The 27586-nt window shown below is 56.0% G+C and overlaps 1 protein-coding gene across 2 annotated transcripts in view; it reads right to left on the reverse strand.

Annotated features, from left to right (window-relative positions):
• IGSF21 (immunoglobin superfamily member 21) overlaps positions 1-27586 on the reverse strand; it is a 239535-nt gene that overhangs the window by 81616 nt on the left and 130333 nt on the right. The gene's annotated exons all lie outside the window — the stretch shown is intronic.

Raw genomic sequence — 27586 nt, forward strand, 5'->3', positions numbered from 1 at the left:
CGGCTTGACGGTACACGGTGTTTGTTATGCTGTCCGGGTTCTCAGGGCCACATGCTGAAGGAATCACCTCCCAGCGCCTGGCACAGGGCCCGGCACACGGTGTGTGCCCAACAGGACCTGCCCGGGAGACCTGTGCATCTTGCAGATAAAGACACTGAGGCCGAGAGAGAGAGAGAGAGAGAGAGAGAGAGAGAGAGAGGCAGGTGAACTGCCCAGGTAACGAGGGCCGGAAGTGGTGGGGCTGAGCCCTCAACACAGATCGGTTGAAAAGAGACGGGTGGGGGATCCATTCTGGGGTTGAGGACATGGCAAAGCGCAGAGGCGTGGGGGTCACACGCCCTAGACACTCCGGGGCCAGCTTTGCCACTTGTGGCTTAAAGCTGTGTGACCTTGGAGACGTCTCCGTGCCTCCACCTCCTCACCGGCCACATGGGAGCACCTGAACCTCCCTGGAAGGCCCTCGTGTGAGGACGCGGCGCACACACGACCGCACGCACAGCACCCCCAGGGGCTCGCCTGGCACCTGGTGGTAGGAAGAGCCACAGCCAGCGTTCCCGGGTGCTTGCCGCGGGCCACGCACTGTTGGCAAACATGAACTCGGGTAATTATAAGAAAGCATTCGATGCATAGTGACGGCTATTATTTGTTTTCACTTGGGTACAAAGCGGGGCGGTTGGTTGGTCGGGGGGGCAGACTCCGGGGAAGGCCGGGGGCGCACAGTAGGTGCTCAAGAATAAGCGGCCTTCCCCCACCCCGACCGCGTCTCAGCCACGATTTCCCAGAATGATCAGCTGTGCTGCCTGGAAGGGATGGAGGACACAGAGCCCCGGGTTCTGTATGCCACGGGCTGGCCCCCACACCGCCCCCCTCTCCGAGCCTCAGTTTCCCTAGGTGCTCAACGAGGAGACTTGGGGCAGGGTGACCTCTGAGGAGCATTTCTACTCTGAGAGCCCAAGTGCTCTGATTCTAGAACAGCCAGCCCCGGAGACCACAGCTACTCCCGCTCTGGCCTTGCCCACGGGGGCTCAGCAGCTGCCCAGACCCTGCCCCAGCACCCTGCCTGCCCCCCACCCCCACCCCCAGCAAATCTGGCCTCAGCCGGGCTGGGGGCTGGGGGTGATTTTCAAGCAGAGCCACCAAAGCGTGGCAAATGGACTTAGTCCAGCCAGCAGCACGGCCCGCAGGCCGGCCGGGGTTTTCCATTTGAAAAACAAATGCCTCCAAACTCCGCGTCCTCACCAACGTCCCTGGGTGCCATCATCCGGAAGAGAGAGGGAGAGAGAGAAGGGGGGGAGATCACCTCCTCCACCCCCAACCTCCTTCTCTTTGTGTTCCACAAAACCAATTACAGGTTGGAAATAGCTGTAATAAACTTGATATCCCACTTATGGGCCAATCCCGCCGCGGCTGGAAAGTGTAATAGTGGCGGGGAGTGAAAACCGCTGGTGTATTCGCCCGAGCTGTTTAAATTGCCTGCCTACATTAGCCCGGCTCCTCTCCAGCCGGGAAGGAATTTGCTCTCCTGGAAATGGAGCAGCTGAGGTCTCTGGGGCTGGGCAGCGAGGAGGGGGCCGTGCAAGGAGGGTGTTAATGAACTGATTAGACACGGGAGAAGGAACGGCGCCTGGGCTCTTGGAGCTGGGCGGCCCGGGTTCGAATCCCCGCGCGGGCAGCTTATAGGCAGCACCGCCACCACGATGAGCACGAGCCATGCCAGCCCTGCAGGTGGCTGTCGGGGGCAGGAGGGACATTTAATTGGCCAACGCAAGTGTGCCCAGCACCGGCTGGCATGCTGCGCCCAGCGAGAGTCTCCGGTCTTGGGTCTGCGGGGGTCGCGGTCACTGCCTGGCCTGAGCCCGTTTCCTCATCTGCAAAATGAGGGATGTTAACTGAACCTGTGCCCCAGGGTTGCTGGAAACACTCATAGGAAGGAGTATCTGTGAACGCACCCCATAGCATGTGGACTGACTGCTCTGTTCCTGGCACTGTGGTAGGTGCTGAGCATTCCAGAAACTTCTGCCGTGAAACCATCGCCTAGAAGTCCCTTCCTGCCCCACTCAGCAACACATGCAAAGAGGGCAGCAAGCAGATCAACTAGCATTCCTAACGGGCTTACTTAGGTCAAGTCAAGAGTAGAGCTCAAGCCGTTGTGCACTGGAGCTTTCCTTTATCGACTGAGCTCTTTGCTGAACTGCGCTTGATTCGGGAGCAGAGCCGTGAACACAGCACATGTGACGGCGAAGAAACGTGACCACCTCACTTACATTTCTGCAGCGGGGTGTTTTCTGATTCCTCTGCGGAGCCTGAGCTCAGGCGTCTTGGCCTTCATCCCGCTCCGTGCCGTACCCCCGACTCCCAGGGCCCCGACTGTCTAGCACCCAGGGGACTCTGGGCCAATGTTTTTATAGGAATGAGCAGCGTTTCGTTAGGCGCAAAAACTGGGGTCAGGGAAGGGGCCGCCCCTAGCCCAGGCTGCCCAGCTGGTAAGCAGAGGAGTGGAGATTTGAACCTGGGTCCAGAGGGGAAGTGATCCGGACAGCAGAATGGGATGAAGTGCTGAGTCGGGGGTGGGGGGTGCATGGAAGGGAGGGGCGTCCTGGGCGGAGAGAAAGGAGGGCAGGCGCACAGGGCAAGAGGCCTTCTGCTCAGGGAGGAGGGAGAAGACAAAGGGGGAAGGAAAGAGGGGCCAGGGAAGCAGCCTCCCCATGGGCTGCCGTGTAGGGCAGGGGCAGAGGGTGCCAGGCTTTTTGGTTGCCATGGTGACTTGGGACCACTCTTCACCCGCCCCCCCCGCCGCCCCAGACCCCTGCCCACCCACTCTTCATGTCGAGTCTGCTCTTGTAGCTCCTGGGCCAGAGAAGCAGCCCCAGAGAGGGGAGGGCAGGCTCCCCTGAGGCAGGGGGAGGAGGACACTGGGGTCCCCAAGGACAGAAGGGAGGGACATCCCCGAGGCCGGTGCCACCTATGTCTCTGGATGGCCAGATGCCGCCCTGCTCCAGCCCCCTTGTGAGACCAGGCTTCTGGCAGGGCCGGGCTCGGGGTAATTGGCTTCCCCCATGTGTGTGGCAGCTCCGGTTTTGACAGAGACAGCTGGTGTCATAAATTGCTCTGTCTCATCTGGTTACCGTGCGATGGCAGACAGCAGCTCAGGAAGGGAGTGGGGCGGGCTGGGGGCTCGGAGGGCCAGTGAGCATGGCAGGCAGGAGAGCGGCTGCTGGCTCCGTGGGCAGGTGCATATGCACGTGTGCGTGTGTGTGTGCAGCTAGTGTGAGGACAGGGCTGCCTGGGGCCTCGGAGGCCAGCTCATGAGGGTGAGCACCCATGTGAACAAGAAAGCTTGTGGTCCAGAGGTTGTAGGTGGATACGTGTGTCAGCAAGGGGGAGTATATGAATCCACATGCTTCTGGGCTGCATGTAAGGATGGGTGTGCATGCGTGCATGTGTGTGTAAAGCAAAGTACTGGTGAGAATGTTTGCTGTCGTTCTTTTTTTTTTTTTTAAGATTTTATTTATTTATTCATGAGAACACACAGAGAGGAGAGAGAGGCAGAGACACAGGCAGAGGGAGAAGCAGGCTCCATGCAGGGAGCCGGACGTGGGACCCGATCCCGGGACTCCAGGATCACGCACTGGGCCGAAGGCAGGCGCTAAACCGCTGAGCCACCCGGGCTGCCCTGTGTGCTGTAGTTCTAAATGTGTGGGCTTGTGGGTGTGTAAGAGAGACTGTGTTCTGGCTCAGGGGTGTGAGTCAGTTCGTGGATTCATGGGGTGTGTGCACTCGTGTGTGCATGAACGATGGCTGCACCCACTGCATAAGGCCAGTCCACACACCCTGTTCCCTGCCCTGGCCCGGGGGCTGGAGGATGTCAGCGAGGGTGCGTGGGTGCGGTGGGTATGTTGCTGGGAAATGCCGGGCCGGGAGACACCATCTCGCCAACCCTGGCCCCGTGTGGTCTCCCAGCCCCACCTGCCAGATGCAAAGCCACAGGTCAGAGCCCGACCACCTGAGTCCCCCAAACTCCGCCAGACACAGGCTGCTCCCTCCGCATCTCCTGTGCACCCCAAACCCACGCTAGCAGCCGAGAAGCGAGGGAGGCAGGGAGGACCCGGGTACATGCTAGGTGCTCAGACTTCTATGCGCAGCAGAATCACTTGACTGGGTGGGAGTAGGGTTTGAAAATGTCCATTTCTTTGAGAGCCACCCTCGAGGTTGAAATTCAGTGAGTCCTGGGTGGAGTCTGGATTTTGCCTTTTTTTTTTTTTTTTTTTAAAGCTCCATTGAGCCAGTTGGATGCAGGAGCTGGGGACCACAGGAGGGACACTCTGCCCTAACCCCTGGTACCTCCCCCAACTAGGGCCACTTTGCAGCTTTCACAGGCGGCTGCCAACCGCCAGACCCATGGAGCCTGGGGAGCAGGAGGGACCCCGACTGACCCATCTGGACCTCTTACTTTACAGAAGGCTAACCTGAGGTCCACCGAGGAGAGGTGCACGCCCAGGGTCACCCAGGGAGCAGGTGCCAGGGCCAGAGGAGCCAGGCTTTGAAGAACCTCCTCTTTGCACCACACGCCTTTGATGCTTGGAATCCAGACCCCAGAAAGCAAGGGTCCCCACTGAGTGCTGTGCAGCTGTGGCACCGGTGACCTTCTTGTCAGGGAGTCATATCCTGCTCCCTGCTGCTCCCGACAATGAGCCCAAGCATTAGAGATGGGCTCTGGGGTGGTGCAGATGGTCTCTTTCCCAGCACAACTAACGCCCTCCTCTGCCGCGTTCTGGATGGTGGTGCTGGGACGGAAGAGGGAAGAGGGATTTCGCCCCATTTCTCTCTTCCCGAAGGCCACTCCTCACTCCCTGTCCTTGGTCTTCAGCTCCTTGTTTGTTCATTCATCTGTTTGTTCATTCAGCACCTCCTGTGGGTCAGGCCTGTGGACAGCGGGTGGCATCGGACCCTGGTCTGGCCCTCGAGGAGCTCACAGATAAGGGCCGGCAGGGGCATCGCAGAGAGAAACACAAACACCAGCCACCTGGCTCGCCCCGCCACGGCTGCCTGGCGTGCAGTGAGCTGTGCCTTGGCGGGTGGGGGGGAGCCTGCAGGGCAGGGGAGAGAAGAAGGACCTGGAGCCCAGGAGACAGCCCTGCAAAGGCACCTGGAGGATGAGGTGCAGGCGAAGAGTGAGCGAGAGAGCGCAGCGTGGTTCAGGGGGACGCGGTGGGGGTGCAGGGACTCGGGGAGCCTGGTGGGGAGGCCGGATTGGGGCGGGTGGTGCTTCACACATGGGATCTGGGGTTGGTGCCGGAGGTCAAGCCCCCAGGTCCAAATCTCACCCAAGTCATTTCTCATCTCCCTGCCTCAGTTTTCTCTTTTATAAAATGGGGATAAACCTTAGTGCCGCCTCATCGGTGGCTGGAGAGTGAGCTCAATTCTCCCCGGTAAAATGCCTGAAAAAGCGGCTAGCGTGTGGTCAATACGATAATTACGCGTTAGCTTGTTAGTTGTAAAATGCTTAGCATGGGGGATATTACATAGTAAACATTATTATTGTGATGATTTTGTGGGAGGGAGATAGGGAACCCTGGAAAGCTTCTAGCAGGGGAGGGACGGCTCCCGCCAGGGCCAGAAAGCCCCCCTGGTGGGAATGCCAGGCTGCAGGGCGGACAACAGATCCAGGGGCCAGCGGGTCTGCACTTGGAAGAGGCCACCAGCAGAGAGAGAAGACGTCATCTTCCCAGGCCCCTGTCCAGGGTTGCAACTTGACCTTCGGGTCCCACGAAGCCCAGGGCAGGGCGGGGGGGGGGGGGGCAGGTGTGTGTTGGGGGGGCGTGGCTGAGTCCAGTCTGATCCCCACGTCTGGGTATCCATGTGGGAGGCTCGGGCCCCTCCCGAACCCTGCCGGCGACACCCTGTGACGGCGACACCCTGTGACGTCCCTCAGGGGCTGCGCTCAGCACTCGGAGCCCCTGTCACCTCCGGGGCCAGGTGCCAGCGAGTACACCCGTGGGCCGGTGGCGGGGCTGGGCACCCCCTCGGGCTCGGGTGACCGACCAGGGCAGGTGGGCAGGGCTGCCGGTCCTCGGGGGGGGGGTCCTCGGTGCCCCACAGGCGCCGTGGACCCCCGGGCTTGCGTTGGCATCACCAGCCGCCGGTGCCAGCCTGCCCACCTGCTCAGTGAGGGCCGGAGCGCGCCGGCCGACCCTCCCGCGAGGCTGGCCTATCCTGCCCGCCGTGATTAGCGGGGGCCCGTCCCTCCGCCTGCCGCCAGGAGCCCGGGCCTGTCTCTGCTCAGCGCTGACCCGCCGTGGGTGCTGCAAGTTCGCATTCCCAATCAGCCTCCGTTTCCTCATCTGTTAATGGGTGGAGACGGCTGACCTCTAGACTCGTTCCCGCTCTGCTGTGCAGGTGGTGCTAGCAGCAGGCCAGCTCCGGCCAGCGGAATTCTGCAGGCAGGCTTAGCGGCAGTGTTCCCCTGTCCCCTCCTTCAGCCAAGGCACGTTGTGTCCCTACTGCGGGCTTGAGGCTGTCTTAGGGGCAGAGGACAAGGCCAACAGCACGAAGTCCCTCTCTGCTGGAATCTGCACTGGGGGGGGGGGGGCGGGGATGGAGGCACGTAGCAGCTTGGGATACGAGTCCTGCCGACAATTAAAGGAGCGAGTGTGATGGGTGCAGGGGGTGGGGGCGGTGTGCAAGGCGGCCCGGGAGGCCCGTTTTCAGGACGCCAGATTTAAGCTGATGTTCCACTGAGGAGCAGGGTCAGGCTTGCTCAGGAAGCGTCAGGTTGCTTTCCACCAGCTCTCTAGGAAGTTTTCGTTGTTCAGTGCTCCTGGCTCCTCATCTGGTCCCCGAGAGAGGCCCCGATGGCGCTGCCTTCAGTTTATAGCCCGGGCTCCAGGGGCTCGGGGAAGCCGGTGGGTTTGCCAGCGGGCCCCCAGGCCTGACCCCGCTTGGCAACTGCAATCCTCTTTCTACTGCACCTTTACAGCTGACGATCACCTTCCCGAAAACCAGTCTTCACGTTTGTGGAAGACTGAGTGACCTTCCCTAAGTCACTGGTGCCCTCCTCCCTGGCTCGGTCCCATCGCTTCATGTTTTATTCCCCCAATATTTGATGGTGAACATTTTCAAACATACAGGACACTGTAAAGGATTAAAGACCAACACCCCGGGGGATCCCTGGGTGGCTCAGTGGTTTAGCGCCTGCCTTTGGCCCAGGGCGCCATCCTAGAGACCCGGGATCGAGTCCTGCATCGGGCTCCCGGCATGGAGCCTGCTTCTCCCTCTGCTTGTGTCTCTGCCTCTCTCTCTCTCTATGTCTATTATGAATAAAAAAATAAAATCTTTAAAAATAAAAAAAATAAAAATAAAAACCAACACCCTGCTGCCTAGGCCATGCTCGCTGTGTCACAGACGGCCCCCTTTTCCTCATCCCTCCCCGTCCACCTGCCTGTGCTCCTTTGAGGCACTCCCAATTTGCAGGCGCCCGTACCCTCCGCCCCGAAATGCTTCAGCACACATATCACCACTTAGAGCTCCGTAGTTATTTACCGTTCTCTTTTGTGAGGGTTTGAATTTGTGTTCTACGAACTGCACCAATCTCAACGGCGACACACACACACACACACACACACACACACACACACACCTGCGTAACCCGAATCCCTCTCACAATGGAAGACATCACCATCATTCCAGAAACTTCCTTCTTCCCATCCTAGTTGATCGTTGTCCCCGGAGGCAACCGTTATTCCAATTTTTCCATTTTTCTCATGCCATGTTTTCCGGTTCTAGAGTTTCATAGACGTGGGATCGTACCGAGCATGGTTTTTAGTGAAAGCTCTGGGCTCCCAGCATATTTCTGAGATCCACTGGTGTTACTGTGGGTACTCACAGTCCATTCCTTTTTATCACCAAGTCATCTTTCACTGGAAGAAGACAACACCGTCTGTGTCCTCTTGCTAGGAGACACCTACACAGTTCCCAGTTTGGCTCTCCATGCACGCAGCAGCTAAGGGCATCCTTGTAACCCGGTTTGTTGGAATTTGTGTTTATTCCATAGGTGCTTTGTTGGCCAAAGGGTCGGTTCAATTCAACAAGTGTTTCCCGAGAACCTACTATGTGTCAGGCCCTGTGCTAGACCCCGAGGGGAGTGACCCCAGCCTGGGGGCGGGGGTCTTGGGCTCTGACAGCTCCAAGCAGGCACAGCAGGTCAGAGTACATGGGACTCGGTGCTCCGTGCCTGTCACCACATGCCAACCACTCAACAGCCCTGTGGGGTGCTTATTGTGACCCATTTTCAGAGGAGGCAGCAGAGGCCAGAGTAACAAAGTGACCTGTCCAAAACCCGTCCAGACTTGGAGTGACTCTAAGCCACGCTCTTTCCTTTGTCCTGCATGAGGCAGGAGCAGCAGCCCCAGGAGGCCAGGTGGTCTTTTCAGGGTCACAAAGGCAGTGTGGTGACAAGAATATAGGGCTCTTTCCCAACACCATGCTGGCCCCATCTTGGGGACCTTCAGCTAAGGTGCCCGCATGTGCTGGACCAGCATTCCCTTCACGAAACAAGGCTGGGAGAGCTGAGTTGTAGAAAAGCCTTAACTACTTGGGTGTGTCTGTGTCCCAGTGCATGAGCCCATCGGAGCAAACTTGTCCCCTCCACCCACCTTACTGGGAGCGTGAGGTCAAGGGCCCCAGAGTGTGAGCCTCTGGCAGACACAGGATGTGGGGAGCCAGTGTTGGGATGGAGAGGCTGTGCAGGCCCAAAGCCATTTCTTTTTTTAAAAAATAGTTTATCTATTTATTTGAGAGAGAGAGAGAACTTGAGAAACTCGAGTGGGGAGAGGGGCAGAGGGAGAAGCAGACTCCTGGCCGAGCAGGGAGCCCTGACTCAAGGCTTGATCCCAGAAGCCTGCGATCATGAGCTGAGCCAAGGTCAGACGTTTAACCGACTGAGCCACCCAGGTGCCCCGAAAGCCATTCATTAAAAAATAAGCCCCCCCTCCCCGTGTGTATCACACCGACGCAATCAACAGGGCAGGTTTGGCCCCAGACAATGGCTCTGTGAGCCCAGCTCTAATCAAATGACAAAGGTGATGATCATTGGAGGAGGGGGGTTAGAGATGGAGCCACTCCTTGGACACCCCCACGGAGAGACACGGGCATCTGGGCACCCTCCCTTTGAAGCCGGGGACATTCTTTGCCCAATGGAATATGCAAAAGTGGTGAAAGTGTTCTGGTTTCCACGTCCACACCTGAGGAGGCTGGGAGCATCCACTTCTGTCCCTGGCTACAGTCCTGCACGTGGACAGGGACGGGACCTTGCCGTGTCCAGCCTTCCAGCCGTGCTCCACATGCCGCGCACATGGGTGAAGTCGCCTGGACCCTTCCAGACCAGACCCCTACCAACTGCATACTACCCCGTGCCCCCAGCTGACGCCTTTGAAGCATTAGAACAGCCCAGCCGAGCCCTGCTTGAATTCCTGGCCCGTGTAATTGCACAATACAATAAAGCAGTTGTTCTTGAGCCGCCGTGATTTGGGATGGTGTGTCTGCAGCGATCCCCAGAGCTGCTTGTTCAGCCTCCTGCAGAGGGGGAGCCCGGTGTGAGCACCCACCTGCACAAGAAGTGCCAGTCCAGGCTCCATCTGGGCGTGAAAGCCTCTATTTGACTGGAGCCCCAGTGGGTGGCAGGGAGAGATCGTGTCGGGCATGGTCCGGCAGGAAACAGATGGCGCGTGCACAAAGGGGACAGGGCGGGGATCCCAACAAGGCCTGGGTGGCCCCTGGGTGGGGGTCAGTGGGAGATATTGCTTCTCTAAGGAGCAGAGGGAAAGGTACAAAGGAGTGGGAGTTTCACTTGCATAAGAGAACAGCAGCTGAAGCAGGATGCCCCCCACCCCCCCAGCACAAGCTTAGGTGGAGGGACCCGGATCTGCCCCAGAAGAGCTGCGTGAAGACCCTGCCCTCCCATCACCCGCAGGTGCCTCCCGGCTGCCTAAATGCAACTGGAAGCTGGCGGGCAAGGAGGCCCAGTGATGCCGCCGGCCCAGGTCTGCCTCCCGGTACAAAAGGGGACAGAGAAAGACGAGGTGAGACCAGGAAGATGTCCACAGAGGGACAGAGGGCACAGACCTTAGTGTAGGGCCCCAGGGGGCTGAGCCCGAGTGGCCACTGAACTTGGCGGTTTCCTTTAGATGCTGTTCCTTGTCTGGCTGTCCCCGGCTGAGCAGAGCGGGGTCCCTTTCCCCACTGCTCCCCTCATCTGACGGTTCCTGATGAACACGCTGAAGCAGCACCATCAGAAAGATGCCCATAAACCGTCATGTCTCCTCCCTGCCTTACATCTGATCCCCACGGGGCCCCCCACCGGAGAGACAGAGGCAGGCCCATCTCTGCTGTTTCATCACAGCCAGGCCCTGCGAAAGGGCGATGCAGGAGAGCCGATGAAGCTAGGCCGGTCCTCCACCCCCTGGGCTGGGGGCTCGGAGACTCAGAACCATGACATAGAGCCCCAGGGTTGAGATTTTTCCCAGAACCCCTCCCAGGACAGTCTTTGGGTGTTCCATGGGGGTGGAGGGGTGTAGCTCCGCAGCACCCATCCACGTGCACACATGGTTGACTGCTCTGCTGTTGCCTTCCTGAAATTTGAAGCCATTTTTGCGGGAAGGACTCCACGATTTCCTTTCACACCAGGTCATGCACATTAGGTAGGCAATCCTATTTCTGAGCAAGCAAGGGGTTTCTGGGCCTTCCCTTGGGCCAATTCCTTTACCTAGCCCGGGACCCCCTGTTTAGCAAATCTTCTGTGCTTGTAAATATTCTAGAATTTTCAGGCTATCCAGTCTCTGTCACACTCAATCAGCTTTGTACACATGGCACAAGAGTGGCCATAGACAAACTACCAACAGATGAATGGACGTGGCTATGTTCCAACAAAATTTTATCTGTAAAAACAGATGATGGGCTGGATTTGGCCTGTGGGCCGTAGGTAGCCACCCCCTGGCCTGGATTGTAAGCCCCTCCTCTCCTTGTCCTCCTGTCTCATTCTGGCTCATTCTTTCTGACTCAGCTCAAAAGTTTTCCCTAACCTCTTCAGGGAGAGAGTTCGGCAAGCCCTCCCGCCCCCATCTCCACCAGCAACTGTGCATATTTATTTCCTGAGCCTGAGCTAAAAAGCGAGCTCTATGCTAAGCCCTGGGGTTACAGTGGTGAGCAAGGAAGCATGGTGGCAGCCTTTGGTGGAGCTTTGTAGTCAATAGCTGGGGAGTCCTAGGGTAGATGCTGCAGGAGCGCAGGGCTCCGGCCAATTTGTTCAATGCCCTATATCCCCAATCTTAGCATAATAATGTAGCAGCAAAATGAGTGAACCAATACCCAAATGCATGGCCACATGCTCACAATTCTTTCCTTCGAGTTGGACGGCTTAAGCCCTTGAATCATCTCTGGGATGAACCTAGAAAATGTCTTCACCAGACAGACTGGGCAACTTGCCCTAAAACACACACAGCAGCAGACTAGTGACAGAGGTGGGATCCAGACTCTCAGGCAGCCCCATTTTCATCACACCCAGGAGTCGGACTTAGGCACTGGGTTTCCTGACAGAGCCAGGAGAGCAACACGGGCACCTGCTTTTTCGCGTCCCAAGGAGGGGGTGCAGATAGTCCCTCTCCCCACTGGGTCAGTAGGAGGGCTGGGTTATTTCCTCTGAGGGAAAGAAAATTGAACTCTGGTGTTGGGTCTTATTACAAGGAATCTGTCCAATAAAAATCACCCAGTATATTAAAAAAAATCTTTACCTGGTGTTGAATGAGCACTTGATGTTATTACATCAAAAAAAAAAATCCCATTTGCTTTTCATTATAGATCTGGTTGTGTTTTGTTTTCTTGTCCCCAGAGAGCATGGATTTCACTGGCTGGGTGATTAAAAGAGAAAAAAAAGAAAAAAAGAAAAAAAAAAAAAAGAGTAGGCTTTGGAGTCAGAGAATTTTGTGTCCAAACCCCAGCTTGAGCCCAGACCCATTGAGGGACTTAGATCATTTAATGTCTGTGAGCCTCGGTCTTCCTGCCTATAAAGTGGGGCTACTGCTCCTGTTTCCCAGGATGGAGGGAGGGTGAGATGAGGATGTGGCCAATAGTTACCACTCTGTGCCAAGCACTTCTGTGGGAGACGTGGCCCCTGTTCTCAGTGAGCACGCATGGTTCTGAGAGCCCAGTCGTGCACACGGACGTTAGAAAATCCAAAGAGCGAGTTGGTTTTGAGCAAACAAACCAGAGCATCAGGGGCCAGAAGGCTCTCCTTGCCCTGGCGGGGGGGGGGGGGGGTGTCTGGAGAGTCCAGGGGGGGCTTCTCTCAAAAAACCTGAATGAAAAAAAAAAAAAAAAACCTGAATGATAAGAGAGACTCGGCTTTGGAGAGGTCAGGAAGAGGAGGACGCCACGCCGGGGTCAGAGCAACTGCAAAGGCCCTGAGACAGATCAAGCCGGTTATGAGGGGAGAGAAAGGCAACTGGAGGGTGGAAGTGGAGTGAGCAAGGTGGAGAGCGGCCGACCTGCGGTTCGGAGCGCTACCTGAGGCCAGATCACGGAAGGCCTTGCAAATTGGAAGAACTGTATTTTTGTTGCAATGGAAAGACATGGGAGGACCTTAGGCAGGGGGGTGATCTGACCTGATTTACAAATTTAAAAGATCCCTCTGGGCAGCCCGGGTGGCTCAGCGGTTCAGTGCCGCCTTCAGCCCAGAGCCTGATCCTGGAGACCCGGGATCGAGTCCCATGTCGAGCTCCCTGCATGGAGCCTGCTTCTCCCTCTGCCTGTGTCTCTGCCTCTCTCTCTCTCTCTCTGTCTCTCACGAATAAATAAATAAAATCTTTAAAAAAAATTAAAATAAAAGATCCCTCTGGCTGCTGGTGGAGAAGAGATTGCAGGGCTTGGCGGGGTGGGGCTGGAGACCCGGCCGGGGGCTCCTCAGTCATGGAGCAGAGAGTTCTCATCTGAGCATGGAAGCCAGGCCCCCCATCTATTCCTTTTGTGGTTCTGTTGTTTCCGCCTGCATTTCCCTGTCATTCAAGAAAGTTTTTTTTTTTGGGGGGGGTGTTTATTTTAAGATTTTATTTATTTATTTGAGAGAGAGAGAGAGAGAGAAAGAGAGAGCATGAGCAGAAGGGAGGGACAGAGGGAGAGGGAGAAGCAGACGCCCCCTCCCCTACCACCCTGGGGCAAGGAGCCCAAATCAGCCTCCCAGGCGCCCCTGAGGAGGTTCTAAAGACCAAATGGAGAAGGTCCAGGAGGATCTTCAGACCTCAGGTCACTTGGGATTAAAATGTCTCAGTTGTCCAGTCAGCAAGACTCAGAAAGCCCCTCCCTGCTCTAGGCAGCCAGGCCCCCAGCAGGGGACCCAATTTCCTCCAAATCACTCATTCCAATGCCAGAAAACACAAGAACCAACTGGCACGGTCATGTGGGCGATGGGCCAAGCAGCATCGATGTCGCAACGACGCGACAGCAGTAATGACAAGGGCAGAGACGTGCTGCGTCCCGCGAGCTTACCCAGGGCCGGGCACTGTGCGAAGCACCTTATGTCACTTGCTCACCAGATCCTCCAGTTACCTTGAAGTTCCCACATTACAGACAGGGAAGCCGAGGCCTCGAGAGGTGAAGTGACTGTCCCAAGGTCACGCAGCCAAGATGTGGAGGAACTGGGCCTGGAGCCCGGGCGGAAAGGGGAACGGCACTGCCCGACCTGTCACTCGGGCCCTGGTGGTGCATCCACAGTGGCCTCCGTTTGCGGCCTCACCTGCCAGCCTCTTGGGAGGCCCTCCTCTTCCGCCGAGCAAGGGCCTGTCTGATTCTATGTCACTCACGAAGCAGAAGGAACACTGATGAGTTGAAGTTACCAGGCGACAGATGCCATCAATGTCAAGACAGCCCTTTCTAAGTGTCAGAGGCACAGAGATGGAACAGTGTGTGGACAGTGGCTGGTGAGCTCCCCGTCACGGAGGCATGTAAATGACAGTTAGAGGCTACTTGGTAGAGAGCCCCCGAAAGCCCGTCCTCTGTCTCTAACTGTGAAGTGGGCCCAGAAGCGGTGTCTCCGAGCCGGGCTACACAGCCAGGACCCCTCCTCACCACATTTTAGCTTCCCTTGGGCCTGCTGTCAGAAGTCGACTCCATGCCTGCTTTTCGCCATGCCTCACTGGCCCACTAAGTGAGGCCTGAAAATTACTTGCACGGTCAGGTAAATATTACAGCAGTCAAAGGTGCGGCTTTGGTGGGGAGAATGATGTGTAATTTGCAGAAATGCTACCAGTGCATCAAATTACACACGCAGCCCAAGAGGGGAGAGCGGTGATTGGCAGCTTCGATAGCACCAGTTTGGGCAGTTGGGTTTTTTTCTTTTTCCTTTTAAAAAGCGCTCATAGACACTGATATGTAGGAGATGGGAGCTCATCCCCTCTGGGGGGGGGCGGGAGTGTGCCCAGAGGGCAGGAAGCCTGTTCCCACCTAGCCGGGCACCTGTTCCCAGAACAGCTGACCTTGTACGCTCCCTGGTCCTGACCGTAAATCTGGTCTCTGGTTAGCGGTGGGCCCTGAGTAGCCCAAGGGCGCCTGCTTCAGGCCCCCTCCATGGGGAAGTAAAACACCTACTAGGTGCCAGCTCCGTGCTGGTGTGCCTCGACCTGAGTGATGACACAAAGGGCCCCCTGTAGCACCTAGCCGCCCCGGAAAGGGATCAAGCAGGTGCCCATTGTTAGTAGAATCTTGGGGGACGTGAATCATCCAGGTACCCAACCCCAATCCTCTTCCCACCCTTCCTAGAATATCTGAAGCCGGGGAAGAAGGAAAATCGAGAGACCTCGCTGAGCGAGTGGACTTTCTCAGGATTGTTTTCTCTCTTGATTAAATTGAGGGCTTCAAAGAAGCCACTTCCCCTAGCTTTGGGCGGGTGAGGGGACAGATGGGGTTTGGAGCCTCTTGATTTGGGTTCCCTGCAGGGCTGGTAATTCAGCCACCAGGAATGCTTGGAGCACAAAGAGGTGGGAAATGAGGCTGCCGCCAGCCAGCACGAGAAAAGATGCAGCCAGGCTCAGCCTGGGAGCCAGAGTCCTCGAGGAGGGAGCCGCATGAAGGTGAAGGGTGGGGGGCGGGTGCTGCAAGCAGGCTTCCTCCGGAGGAGGACGAGTGGCGGGAGTTCACAGAACCAGAAGTATGCTTCTGGAATGCTGGGAAGCCTCTTGTGAGTGCATGGGGGAGACTGAGCTCCAGAGAGGGGAGGGGATGAGCTTCAGGTCACGTGGGAAACAACAGCTGCTAGCTCCATGGCTGTCCTTGCCTTCTTGGAGGTCCTCTACGCTTTCTCAATGGTCCTGTGGCCCTGCAGGGAGGTGAGGGCCTGGGATGGTCAGCAGAGAGCAAGGGGGGGCTCTCCTTGCTGCTACGTGATGGGGGAGATGCATCCTTGACCGGGGAGACTCAGCACCTGCCTCTGGGGGCTGCTGGTCTGGTGGCACATATGCCCTCCCCAGTCCGGGGGATTTGTCAGACTGATGGTGAAAACACAGCTCTGACTCTAATGGAACTCCCAGTCTGATGTGGGAGACAGAGTTCTGTATGCACAGGTGCAGACTCTGGACTTGGGGAAGCTTCTAGGCTGAGAGAGGACCTTTTGTCCAGGGCTGAGCCTCAGCAGAAGGGAGCCCGCGGTGACCTCTGCCCATGAGCTTCCTGGTACTCCTCCTCCGGGAAGTCCTCACCAAGACTTGCATCCCACCCCTCGACACATGATCTAGGTGGTCTGGATTCTCCTTTCTCCTCTAGGAAGGGACTGATAGTGACCCCAAAGCCTGGGTGAGTGCCCAAGCAGTCCTTCGGGGTGCCCCACATGCCCCAGGTATTCTCTTGACCTGTTACCGAGTCCCATCAGCATTATGCAGCCTCCCCCACCTGCAAATGATGTCAGAGCCCATCAGAGGCTGTGGTCACCCCCATTCCACTAGACTCCCCGCCCCCCCCCGTAGGGTGTCCAGGCCTCACAGGCGCCTGAAACAACCACTCCTCTCACACCCTGACATGTTAATTTACAGCCCGTTTGCTCCTGGACCAGGAGCTTCATTGGAGGAGCTGAGGACATCAAGGACAATAGGCCAGCTCAGGAAAGAGATGGTTCTGGATTGACACAGGTGAAGGATTCACAGCACTGAACGCCCTGGAGCTAATGCAGCACGAGACACACCTGCATGCATTTCAACCTGTAGAATCTGCCATTGAGAGGACCGAGGAGGGTCCCTGGCTTGCATGGCACCTGTGTGACAAATGACTGTCTTCCACCCAGATAAACCTGGGTGACATTATCCAGCTGCTTCCCCTGCCCCCTCCACGCAAGTCCCCTCAGGGCTAAGGCTGGCTGCAGGCTTGATGCCTCCTGGACTTCCGTCTGCTTCTAGCTCTGGGAAGAACTAATTGGTTTCTCGTTTTGCGAGTTGGTGACAAGTCGTTTACTCCGTTCCCAAGTCATATGAGCGGCCGCCCTAAGCAGGGCTGGAAGAGAGACAAATCACAGCCCGGGCCTCAGGGTCTCCCACCTGAGTGCACCCCACGGTCTTCTGGACGTACCACAGGCAAGCTCAGGGACCCATCACTGCTCCAGCCTCACCCCCCAGGAACCCGGGGGTCCCTAATACACCCCCCCACAACAGCCCCAGAGGAGGTGCACCCACTGGGCACCTCCTGTAAAACACCAAAGAGGGAAACTTCAAAGGCGATCATTCAGTCAATGGGGAGGGAAGCTTTAGAAACTTTGAGGGAATATTCTAGAAGGAGATATGAGATGTGGGCCAGGAGACCGGGGTCAGGGCTGGCTCACTGCTGACCGGCTGGAAGACTAAGGCTGTTCACCTTGACCTCTTCAAGTTCTGTTTCCTCACCTGTGAAATGAGGGAGCTGGGCAGGCAAGGGGGCAACATGTGTTCAGGACACATTGATCAAGCACCCACTGCGTGCCAGGCACTGTTCTGGGCACCGGGGACAGATCAGTGACTAAAACAGACCAAGATCCCCACCCTCGCGGAGCTCGCGTCCTAGAGCAGGCCACAGGGTTTTCTGTAAAGAGCTGGGTGGAAGCAATTTTAAACACTACAGGCCACGTGGTCTCTGTCACAACTACTCGCTTCTGCTGTTGATGAGTGTAGACAACATGTAGTGCACGAGCATGGCTGTGTTCCAATAAAATCTTAGCTACAAAAACAAGCGATGGGTCGGATTTGGCCTATTTGCTATGGTTCCGTCTATTCTAGGGCTGTTTTGAGGGGCCCAACTGGAGAATTAGCTCTCGCATCTCCAACTGATGGGGCCAGGCACAGCCCAAAGAACAGAGCCTCCGCCCTCTGAGAGCTTGCGTCTTGGGGGAATTAGCAGGTTCCAGCTGCAGGGCCTGCTCCCCCTTCCCTCCCCTGCCCTGCCCTGCTGCCCCCTCTCCTCCCTCCATCAGGTTTCACCAGGGTGCTTGGGGCCTCCTTCTCCAACCCCCTCCACACTCTCCTTCCCCATAGTGGCTGCTGGGGAGAGAGGGAGGTAGAGGGAATGCAGAAGGCCCTGAGAGCGTGGGGCAGGGTACATAGGGAGCTCCCAAAAGACCAAGGTGCTGAGAAATTAGCTCCTCCATCCTCTTCCCCTGCTCTCCCCGACTCCACCTTCTAACCTTGTCCAGCTGTCTCTCTGTAGGCAAGCCTCATCCTACAGGATGCCCACCCAGAGTGACTCTCTTGGACCAGGTCTCTCCCAATCAGCTGACCCTCCAGGCACAGTGACATTTGTTTTCTGATTATATGAGTGTCCCACCTCACCCTTCAGCCCACTAGTTCCCATTAGGGTGAGGGCAATGTCCAAGCCGGCCAGCAGTCAGCCAATGCCCAGAGCATGTGAGCAAGCACAGCCAAGAAAACAGAGCTGCCTCGCTCATCGCTCCAGATGTATGAGCGAAAAATGCTGATGGTTGTAACCACCGGAGCTTCGTGCTTATTTGTTACACGGCATCATCACAACAATAGGCTGCTGATACATTTACGGTGACAAATGTGGGCTCTGGAGTCCAATGGCCTGGGATTGGCTCTTGGCTCTGCCACACACTAGCTGTGTGACCTGGAGCGAGTTATCTAGCCTCTCTGGGCCTCAGTCTCATCATCTACAAAGTAAGGGTAATGATAGAGCTCACCCCATAAAGTGTTGAGAGGACTGAATGTGATAGTTCGTGTAAGGTGGTTAGAACAGAGCCTAACACATAGCAAGTGGCCAAGAAATACTCACTCGGGGAGCCTGGGGGACTCAGTCGGTGAAGCGTCTGCCTTGGGCTCAGGTCAGGATCTCAGGGTCATGGGATCAAGCCCCACGTTGGGCTCCCAGCTCAGCAGGGAGTCTGCTTCTCCCTCTCCCTCCGCCCCTCCCATCGCTCGTGCACATGCTCTCTCTCTCTCTCTCTCTTTCTCTTGGTCTCCCTCCCTCTCAAGTAAATAAATAAGTAAAAATCTAAAAAAAGAAAAAGAAATATAAGCAAAATTGCTGTTCCAGAATTGTGCCAGAACCCGCAAGGATACATATCCGGGTCGTTCTGGCCTCCGCACAGTGACAGGAAGGGACTCCCACCCCCTGCCGCTCGGGGCTCCACCAGCAAGGCCTCAAGGGACGGAAGCCCCTTCCTCAGTGGCTGCCTCAAGCCCTTAATCTCTGTGGCTCAGGAGAAAAGCCTGCGGGACAAAGTGCCTGCGGAAGAAGATCCCGGACCTTGGCCAGATGCGATTGGCGGGGCTTCCACCTGCTTCTTTTCCGTCTGGGAGCTTAAGGAAGGCAGCAGGCTCGCCGGGGAAACACACACCTCTGTTGTGAGATCCCCGCTGGCTGCGTGGACCTGGTGCCAAAAATCCTCACGAAGAGCAGGGACTTCAGCCAGCAGCGCCGCGTGGGGAAGGCAAGCATGTGATGTCACACAGGGCAGAGGCCTCCCCTTCCAGCCACCTGCTGAGCACGACCGGTGGTCTAGAAGTGGCGATGGGCGGCCTGGGAAGATGGGGACCCAGCACCCCGAGGAAGGGGCTGCCCGGGGATGCAGGGCTGCCGAGCGCCTGTGGCGTGGCAAGGAGCTGTGCTCGGGTAGGGGCCCTGAGCTGGGTTTCCACGCACGTGTCAGCGAGGGGACAGCTGTCAGAACTGCCAAGAGCAGAAGGTTGCAGGAGGCACCCAGAGGACACGCGGGGCTGAGGCTCTGTGTCTGACTGCAACCCCGGCCCCACAGTCCCCATCCGGGACCTTGGAGCCAGATGTGCGTGGGACTCAGGCCTCGTTCTGCAGGAAGGTGATGTGGTTCTTTTTCAGTACATGACATCATTCCCCGGGGCGGGGGGCTGAGGACTCGCTGTAATCACCCGCATCAATATCTCTGCAGTGAGGCGTCTGGATGGAAACACTAAATGAGACACCATAAATAACCTCCCATCGGCCCAGGTGAGGATTTGCCACCAAAGTGGCTCATGTCGGGTTCAGTTTGGCCACAATGGATCACCAAAAAAAATTTAAAAATAACCCCCCTAAATCTTTCAATTTTCAGATCTTTTTGGATTTCCAGGTTGCAGGTAAGGGGCTGCTTTGCAGGCTTGTGAAAACAAAGTAAGAATGAAGAGGTTATTTCGGGGACCACCTCCGGGGGCTCCATGTGGGGGGGTCACCACCCACCATGAGTTGGCCCTGCACATAGGTCAGCTGGAACATTCATCACGGCCCTCAAATGCGCGCGTGGACTTTTCCACTTGGTGGAGAAGGGGAAAGGTAAGGATGCCAAGGTTATGGGGGCGCCTACGTCGACACAGCTGGTAGGAAGACGCAGGAGCGTAAAAGAAGCAAGTTGCGCTCAGAGAGTCGTCTAGAATGACGTGCCCAGGAAGAGACAGGTTTAGTATGAACTAAATCATCCATCAGTTGGATTTGCACCTGCCTGTCTGCTTCTGTTTCTATACAGAACATATACAGAACACGAGGAAGACGAGGCCCTAAAGACATCAGACCCCTTCCCCGGGGGCTTCCTACCATATCTCATCCTCCTGGAAAGACTTGCCAGCGCACCGACCCCCCCTCTGGGCTCGCTCTGTCCATATCTTCTCCCCCTACTCGCAGCTGGAGAAACTGAGGCTCAGTGTACGGCACCCTGAGGGCACACGCTGTCTCAGCGTGACAAAGATCATGGCATTCGAATGTCCCATCTACCACATTATTAATAATAGCGTTATGCATTAGTTGGGCACTTATATGCCCGGCCTGGTTCTCTGTGCCTTATGTGTATTATCTCATTTAATGTGAGCGCTGGGGATCGGACCAGAGGCAAGCTTGCTAAAAGCGGTTTATACACGCGCGGCTTCTCGCTGGTGGGTTTGAACAGGACGCTCGCCAAACAGGAGATGAATCAGAGATTAGACCCCAGGAGACAAGGGGAGAGGGGGGAAGAGGACCGCCCCCTCATTCAGAGGGAGGGACGAGGGAGGGCCGCGCAGATTCCTGGCAATGTAAGATAAATGGACAAGGAAAGCAATCACTTTATTTAAATGAATTGAAGAATATTTGGCTTCACTCTGTAAGAGGAAGCCGTTAAGGGGTTTTATTTTATTTTGGGCCCTAATAATATTACAATCTCCAGGCTGGTTATTATCTGTCACTTTCCAGAGAAGATTGAAAAGAAAATAGTTTTATGCCAGGCAATTGTAACCCGTTCCGTTTGATAAGTTGTTGTTCCCACTTAGAAATTACATGCACCGGTGTCGGTGACCCGGCCCGGCTGGGTGGCTTTGTTTAACTGGTTACAGGAGAGAGGAAGGGAGAGAGAGAGAGAGAACGTTCTCCCATCTTTTCAAGAGGAGTTCTCAAAATGCGGTGTGTGTGATGGTCCCAGGGAGGGGCAGGTAGGGAAAGTCAAAGCAAGCCCCCCCCCCCACAGGACCTGGGAATCTGCACTTTTCGTCGGGGCTCCGGGTGCTGCGGCTTGGGGCCCTCCCTGAGCCCGCCTGGCGGGGGGCCGTGTAGGCTCTGAGAGGCATCCAGAAGGTGACGATTCCGAAGCTGTCAGGGCAGGAAAGGGGTTCAGAGAGAATCCGATACATTCACCTCATGGGTAGAAACCAGAGCTCCACGGTCCCACAGCAAGTAAGAGGCAGACTGGGGCCAAAACTCCGAGGTTCAGAGCCACGCTGGTTCCAGACGCCAAGACGCCTAGTGCGGGAATGAGAGGCCCTACATTCTTCCTTCTTTTTGCTCAGGCTCATCTCGACCATACGTGAGGGCAGAACCACGCCAGGAAAGCACAACCCAACCTGGGCATGTGGGGCCATCCCCCAGGCTGGCTCTGAGCAGCCCCCGGAAGGGGATGTCGGTCGGTGCTGGGTTCCCGGCTCTGCCCTGCCTACTCCCTCCCAGACAGACCCACACACCCGGCCCATGTCTTGCAGGTGCTGACCCCCCACCATGCAGCTGTCCAGAACCCTCCCCTTTATGTCTCCAAGATGCTGAGGGCAGGGAGGGTGGAGGGAGGGCTGTGGGCTGGACGGGGGTGGGAGGGCAGGTGGCTGATTTGTCCCATTGCCACATCAGTCACTGTGTGGCTGCAGCTGTGAACCACCACTCAAGACGCAGACGCGCCTCAGGAGCCCCACTGGAAAGCACGCCGGGTCAGGAGGCTGGGTGTCTGCTAAAGCTTTCCTGAGATGGAGTGGACTTGGTGCTTAGCCCATAAGAAGACCCTCCCTCAATGCATGATTTAGTGCTCAAGGCGGTGAGGAGCCAAGCAGGTGCACAGATGGCACTTGCACTGGTGTCTGGCTTCCAACCCTCTCTAGGATCCAAAGCTTGCTCATGCCCATCCAGGCACAGTGCTGGTACACAGTCAACAAACACATATTGTGCACCTACTATGTGCCCCCCCAACACACTAGACTAACCTCATCAATCCCCATAATGACACTAACATTGGAATTACCACCCCATTTCCTGGATGAGGACACCAAAGAGACTTAAATGCTGCAGGTCATTAGTGATAGAGCCAAGATTCAGACCCAGGCCCTCTGTCTTTGCAGCAGATGCCCACTCGCTCCGTGCCCACATCTACAGTGCAGCCCATTTGCTGCCACCCCCTGCCACCCTCTGGTCCAGCTTGAGTCTTTGGTTGCCCCAGTTGCGGAGTGTTCATATCCCGGACACTGTCCTCAGGAACAGCAGGCAGGGAGTCGGCAGACAGATACCCAGGGTCCCCAGCCCTGGTGGGGCAGGGTCACCCGGTGTGTGGTCTCCACCTCTACTCCACGTGTGGTCTCTGCGGTGCAGTGTCAGCATCACCCGGGAGGTAATTAGACATGTGAACTCTTGGCCTCTGTCCCGGACCTAGAGAATCAGAATCTCTGGAGGTGGGACTCCAGAATCTCCCTTTAAAATCCTCATCAGGGGGGCACCTGGGTGGCTCAGTTGGTTAGGCAACTGCCTTTGGTTCAGGTCATGATCATGGAGTCCTGGGATCGAGCCCTGCATCAGGCTCCTTGCTCAGTGGGGAGTCTGCTTCTCCCACTGCCCCCCTCCTTGCTTGTGCTCTCTCTTGCTCACTCACTCACTTGCTTTCTCTCTGAAATAAATAAATAAAATCTTAAAAAAAAAAAAAAAGCAACCCTCATCCGGGGATTCTGATGCACACTAAGGTTTTAGCAGGTCCTCCCCTACAGCGTCTCCTGAACCCCCTGCAGGGGGCGGGGCTGCTGAGCCTCAGCGTCCACCTGCTCAACAGCACCCTACTTACTGGCAGGCCTCCCTTCCCTGAGCCATGTCCCCACTCTCTGAAAACACCTCCTGGGATCACCTCCGGAATGGAATGATTTGTAGTCCAATGGTCGCGCAGGGGAGCGGTTCAGGGGAAACCCACCTAAGGCAGACCTGATACCCAGCTCTTTCTGTGGCATCTTGGAGACCAAGGTGAGAAGAGCCAACTGGATGCTGGTAATGAGGATGAGCTCCGAGGGCTGCTAGGTCCTTGCAGTCCAGCCCCGAGTGCCCCGACTGATGCTCCTCCTCCTCTTCCTCCCCCTCGTCTGACATTTACGGGGCACTTCCTCGGGGCCAGCTTCACGTGAATCACCTCCTTTAACTAGGCCATCGAATCCCTGGAGGCGGTGCAGCGATTGGCCACCTGACAGGCAGGGGCTGAGGCAAAGTGAGGTCAGCCGGCCAGGGTCCCCCAGCCGGACACCGCAGGGTCCCCCAGCACGAGGGAGCGACAGTTCGCTGTGAAGTTGCCTCTGGCTGCTTCTGGCCTGAAGGCAAGGAGATCACCCCAATCTTTACACCTGGGCTCCACCTACTGATCCTCAACACCTTCCCTCACGCAGGTGACCTCATGAGCATCACGTGGCCGAAGCCCACACTAGCCAAGGCCAGCCCGTGTATGTGAGCTCCAAGCTCGAAGCAGAGCCCCCGCCGGCTTCTACTGGGCCTCTTGGTTCTTGACTGGCCTGGGGCCCCCGGGACCGATCACCCGGCGCTTCCCCTTGACACGGACAGGGAGTCATGAGGGAAAGGACACCGGGCTCTTTCTTCTCCTGGGACCACCTCAGCATCGTTCCTTCTTGCCCCTTTTGTGACTCTTCCTGCACCCGCTTCCACATTCCTCCAGCCCAGAGAGGAAAGGGAGCTCACCTTTGTGGAGAACATTCGAAACGCCAAGCACCATACCAGAAGCTTCTCTGAAACCCACCCCAAATGGATAAGGCGGTGGAGAAGAGAGGAAGTTGAGGCTCACAGATGACAGGGATCTGACCAAGGCCACACACCGGCATGTGACGGAGCTGGAGTCTGGACCAGGTTTATCTGTCAGCAGAGTTGATGCGTTGCCCAGGGCACATCCTGCCCTACTGCGCACGCTCGCATCCCTTCCCACGGCCACCCATCCGCGGGGTGCTGGAGGCATCCTTCCCTACACCTGCTGGGGCCCTGCTCCTCATCACTTCCCACCTTGGCCACCAAGCGCTCCTGTCCATTGGCTCCTGCTCCCCAGCCCACAAACAGGGGCAGGGCCTCCACGTCCTAAACACACACACACACACACACACACACACACACGCAAACCCTCACACTCTTGTCCTTCCTGCTCTTTAATAGGAAATGTCAAGAGAGCAGACCCTACCCAGTGGCATGGGGGAGGCCAGAAGCTTCCGAGGAGATGACGATGGAACGTAGGCAGCTCACGGGTGGGCTTCCACCAGGAGCTTCATGGGCACTGAGCCCACTGGCCTTTTTCAGACCTCCTCTTTGTACCCTGAAGTTAACACAGATGGTTTCATTTACAAAAAGCCCCTCTTTTGTTCCGTGGTCTTGGGGGCTCCTGGGAGAGGGTGAAGTACTAGCTTGAATTGAGCACCTGGTGTATGCCATGAACTCTGGAAGACACTTTCTCTCTAACCCTGACCACTGTACGGTGGGTATGGATCTCCTCATTTCACAGGTGAAGAAACTGAGGCCCGGAGCGGTCCCCTTCAGCATCACGGAGATGCCCAAAAGGAAGACTCAAGAATGCAAACTCGGGGCGCCTGGGTGACTCCGTCGGTTAAGCGTCCGACTTGATTTCAGCTCAGATCATGATCTTGGGGTTGGGGGCTCAAGCCCCCACATTGGTCTCCACGCTGAGTGTGGAGCCTGCTTAAGATTCTGTCTCTCTGTCCCTCCCCACCATGCACTTGCTCTCTCTCTCTCTAAAAAAAAAAAAAAAAAAAACAAAAAAACCTCAAACTCAGGCTAGCTTGGCCCCAAAGTGCCTGGTCTTTGCAATAAGCTAAATTTTCCCTCATAAACAGGCCTCAGCAGTGCGTCCCAGCCTCAAGGGGTTCTGGCGGATGCCCAACTCTGGGGCGATCTTTTCAATTTTGCTATTTTATTTATTTATCCAAAGACTCGGCAGCCAGGCCCATTTCCTTTCTTTCAACATTTATTACTGTTTTACCTGCTTTCCAAAGGGCCTCAGCAGAGGCTGAGGGGAGAAGGGGGGAGGAAGGGGCTGCGCCTGGCTCCTTGCCTGGTTCTGTCCACCGTGGAGCTCAGGTGAGCACTCAGGCCTGGGAGCCCCAGGGGATTTGGTTGCAGAAAGCTTCTCCAGAAACCAGATGAGGAGTCTTGAGCCCTTACCAGGCACCAGAAACTTGATGTCAGTGTGCACCTAATCCTCACAAAATCACATGGAAGGAAGTATGTCCCCACTTAATTGATGGAGAAACTGAGACTTGGGGAAGTGGCACAAACTGCCTGAGCTTACACAGTGGCAAATGTGACAGCCAGGACTCGACTGTAGGTCTCAACTCTTCCTGCATAACACTCCCTGTACACATTCTTACCCTGGAGTCTTCATTTCACACATGGGGAAACTGAGGCTCAGACATGCCCAAGCTCAAACAGCAACAAAGATCAAGGCTAGGTTTCCCAGCTCCCAGTCCTGTGCTCTTTCCACCATCCTTTCTGGCTTTGCCCAAGGCACCACCTGCCAAGGTCAGGGTTACCAGAGTTCCAGAGATGAGAGGGTCCACTTGGCCCTTAAGGGTCATTGAGCCCCTTCTCCTGCTTCTGGAACATTCTGCCTCTTAATCAGCCTTGAAAGATAAGAGGAGCAATGAGTGTGGCGGATAGAAATCCTTTTAATTCCCAAACATCCCCTGGAAAGGGTTTTGCAGAGAGCAAACCCCAACGCAAGCCCTCTCCGTCCCTTCCACCTTTGCGTCTTTGGTGCGTGTGTGACCTTAGGGAGCTGATGGGCTTGAGGCATGTCAAGGAGTGTGGCTGTTCTGGGGGATGGCAAGGACCAGCTGAGCTGCTGCCTCCCCACACAAAGGGTTCCTGGGTTTTGCGGGAGAGCCTGACACGCTGATTTACAAGTTGTACAAATACAGCTCAGCAGTCCTGCAGCCTCAGTTCCATGGAGAGCGTCATTCACTTGGTAAGTGAGCTGGAGACCCTCAGAACACGCAGAACATGCTCAGGGGGAGGGGAGGGGGGGAGGGGGGGAGCAGGCTCCCATATCCCCCATCCTGCTACTGGGCAAGAAAAGGACACTTTGAGCTAAGAGGTGCCTTCCTCTTGACTCTTCGTCCATCCCCTTTTCTGCAGAGGTCTGTGGTCGCCGCTAAATCCCCCGGGGCTGTAATGTGTGGATGGACACACAGTAGGCTCTCACTAAAAGGCTCACTGCCTGCAGGCTGGGTGCCTCTGCCACACAGCAGGTCGTGGGTGAGTGTCTGTTGATCATAATCGAGCTCGATGAGTTGGCATCAGTGTCTATTTCTGGCTCTATCCACACCTCAACATAGGCTCTGTTTGAGCTTCAGGGGTCTGGACTGTCACTTGGGAGAGGTGCCTGTCCTGGGTGCCTATTGTATCCCATGGGTGAAAAAAAAATGAGATGTGCTTTATACAGATAAAGTATAATGCATTGTCCTTACCTAGGGCTTTCATATGCATTTTCTCTTCCTGCACTGTGAGGAAGCCCTTCCTAAGGTCTGACTTCCATCCTGTCTGCTTCGGTTTAGTTAGGATCTATGTTTTCCAGGAGACGTAGGCTTAGTGCACCCAAAACGGGGCTGCCACTATTGGTCAAAAGGAAGGTGGAGATAAAAATAAAATGTGTCTTCTTTTAAAAAAAAATAGCTTCCTCCACTTTCCGCGGCTGTTCAGAGTAAAGTGTATAATTTGCTTGACTGCCCTGGCCCATCGGCTTATCACCGAGGGCCTAGCAACTCCAAGAGGGGAGGATTATGCAAATAGAAATCAGCTTTCAAGAAAGTGGGCTAATCCAATATTACAAAGAGGGCTGGGTTTGAGAGGAAAAGGGGAAAGCAACTGAGATGGGTGAGTTATAGAGATAGCGAGCCAGTTCCTGGCACGACGTGGAGCTGACTGGAGAGGGGGCCCTAGCTGGCCCCTGAGCCAGGGTTGGAAGAAAGATCTGGTCTCCATTTCCCTGATACTTGGTGGTGGTGGTGGGGGGTAGGTTAGTGGATAGAGAAACTCTTAAATTATTTGTTGCTGGAATGGCCCCCTCATCTCAGAAATCTGGCCAAATGCCAAGAGGTAAGTGCGGTGCCAGGAGGCTTGAAGCTCTCCCACTGAGCTTTTCACATAAAGGCAGACTCACATTCACCAGGTGGAGCAGACTGCGAATTCATGTCAGACCAAGGCCTTTTCCTCCCCCGTGGGAAATATCCAGGAGCACAGGGCACCTCCAAGAGGACGTGGGAGCAAGGACATTAATGTCCTCAATGACACATGGGAGCCTGCAGCACCTCGGACAGCTCCCAGTAATGGCTGTAGGACCCGGTTCCTCCTCCACTGGGACCCTGACATTAGGGATCCACCCTAAAGGGCTTTCTTTTGGGAAATTGGAAGCCTATTGTACCCTAAGCCCTTGTGAAGACAGACAATAAAACAAGCAATTCAGATTCACTTTGGTAAGTGCTCTGATTTAGAGGAAGTGGAGATCGTGGAGACACAGAGCAGGGCATCTAACCTAGGTTTGGGAGTGGAGAGGAAAGACTCAAACTGAAGGGCAAAT

Source organism: Canis aureus, chromosome 5 (assembly GCF_053574225.1).
Source record: "Canis aureus isolate CA01 chromosome 5, VMU_Caureus_v.1.0, whole genome shotgun sequence".
Taxonomy (NCBI): Eukaryota; Metazoa; Chordata; class Mammalia; order Carnivora; family Canidae; genus Canis; species Canis aureus.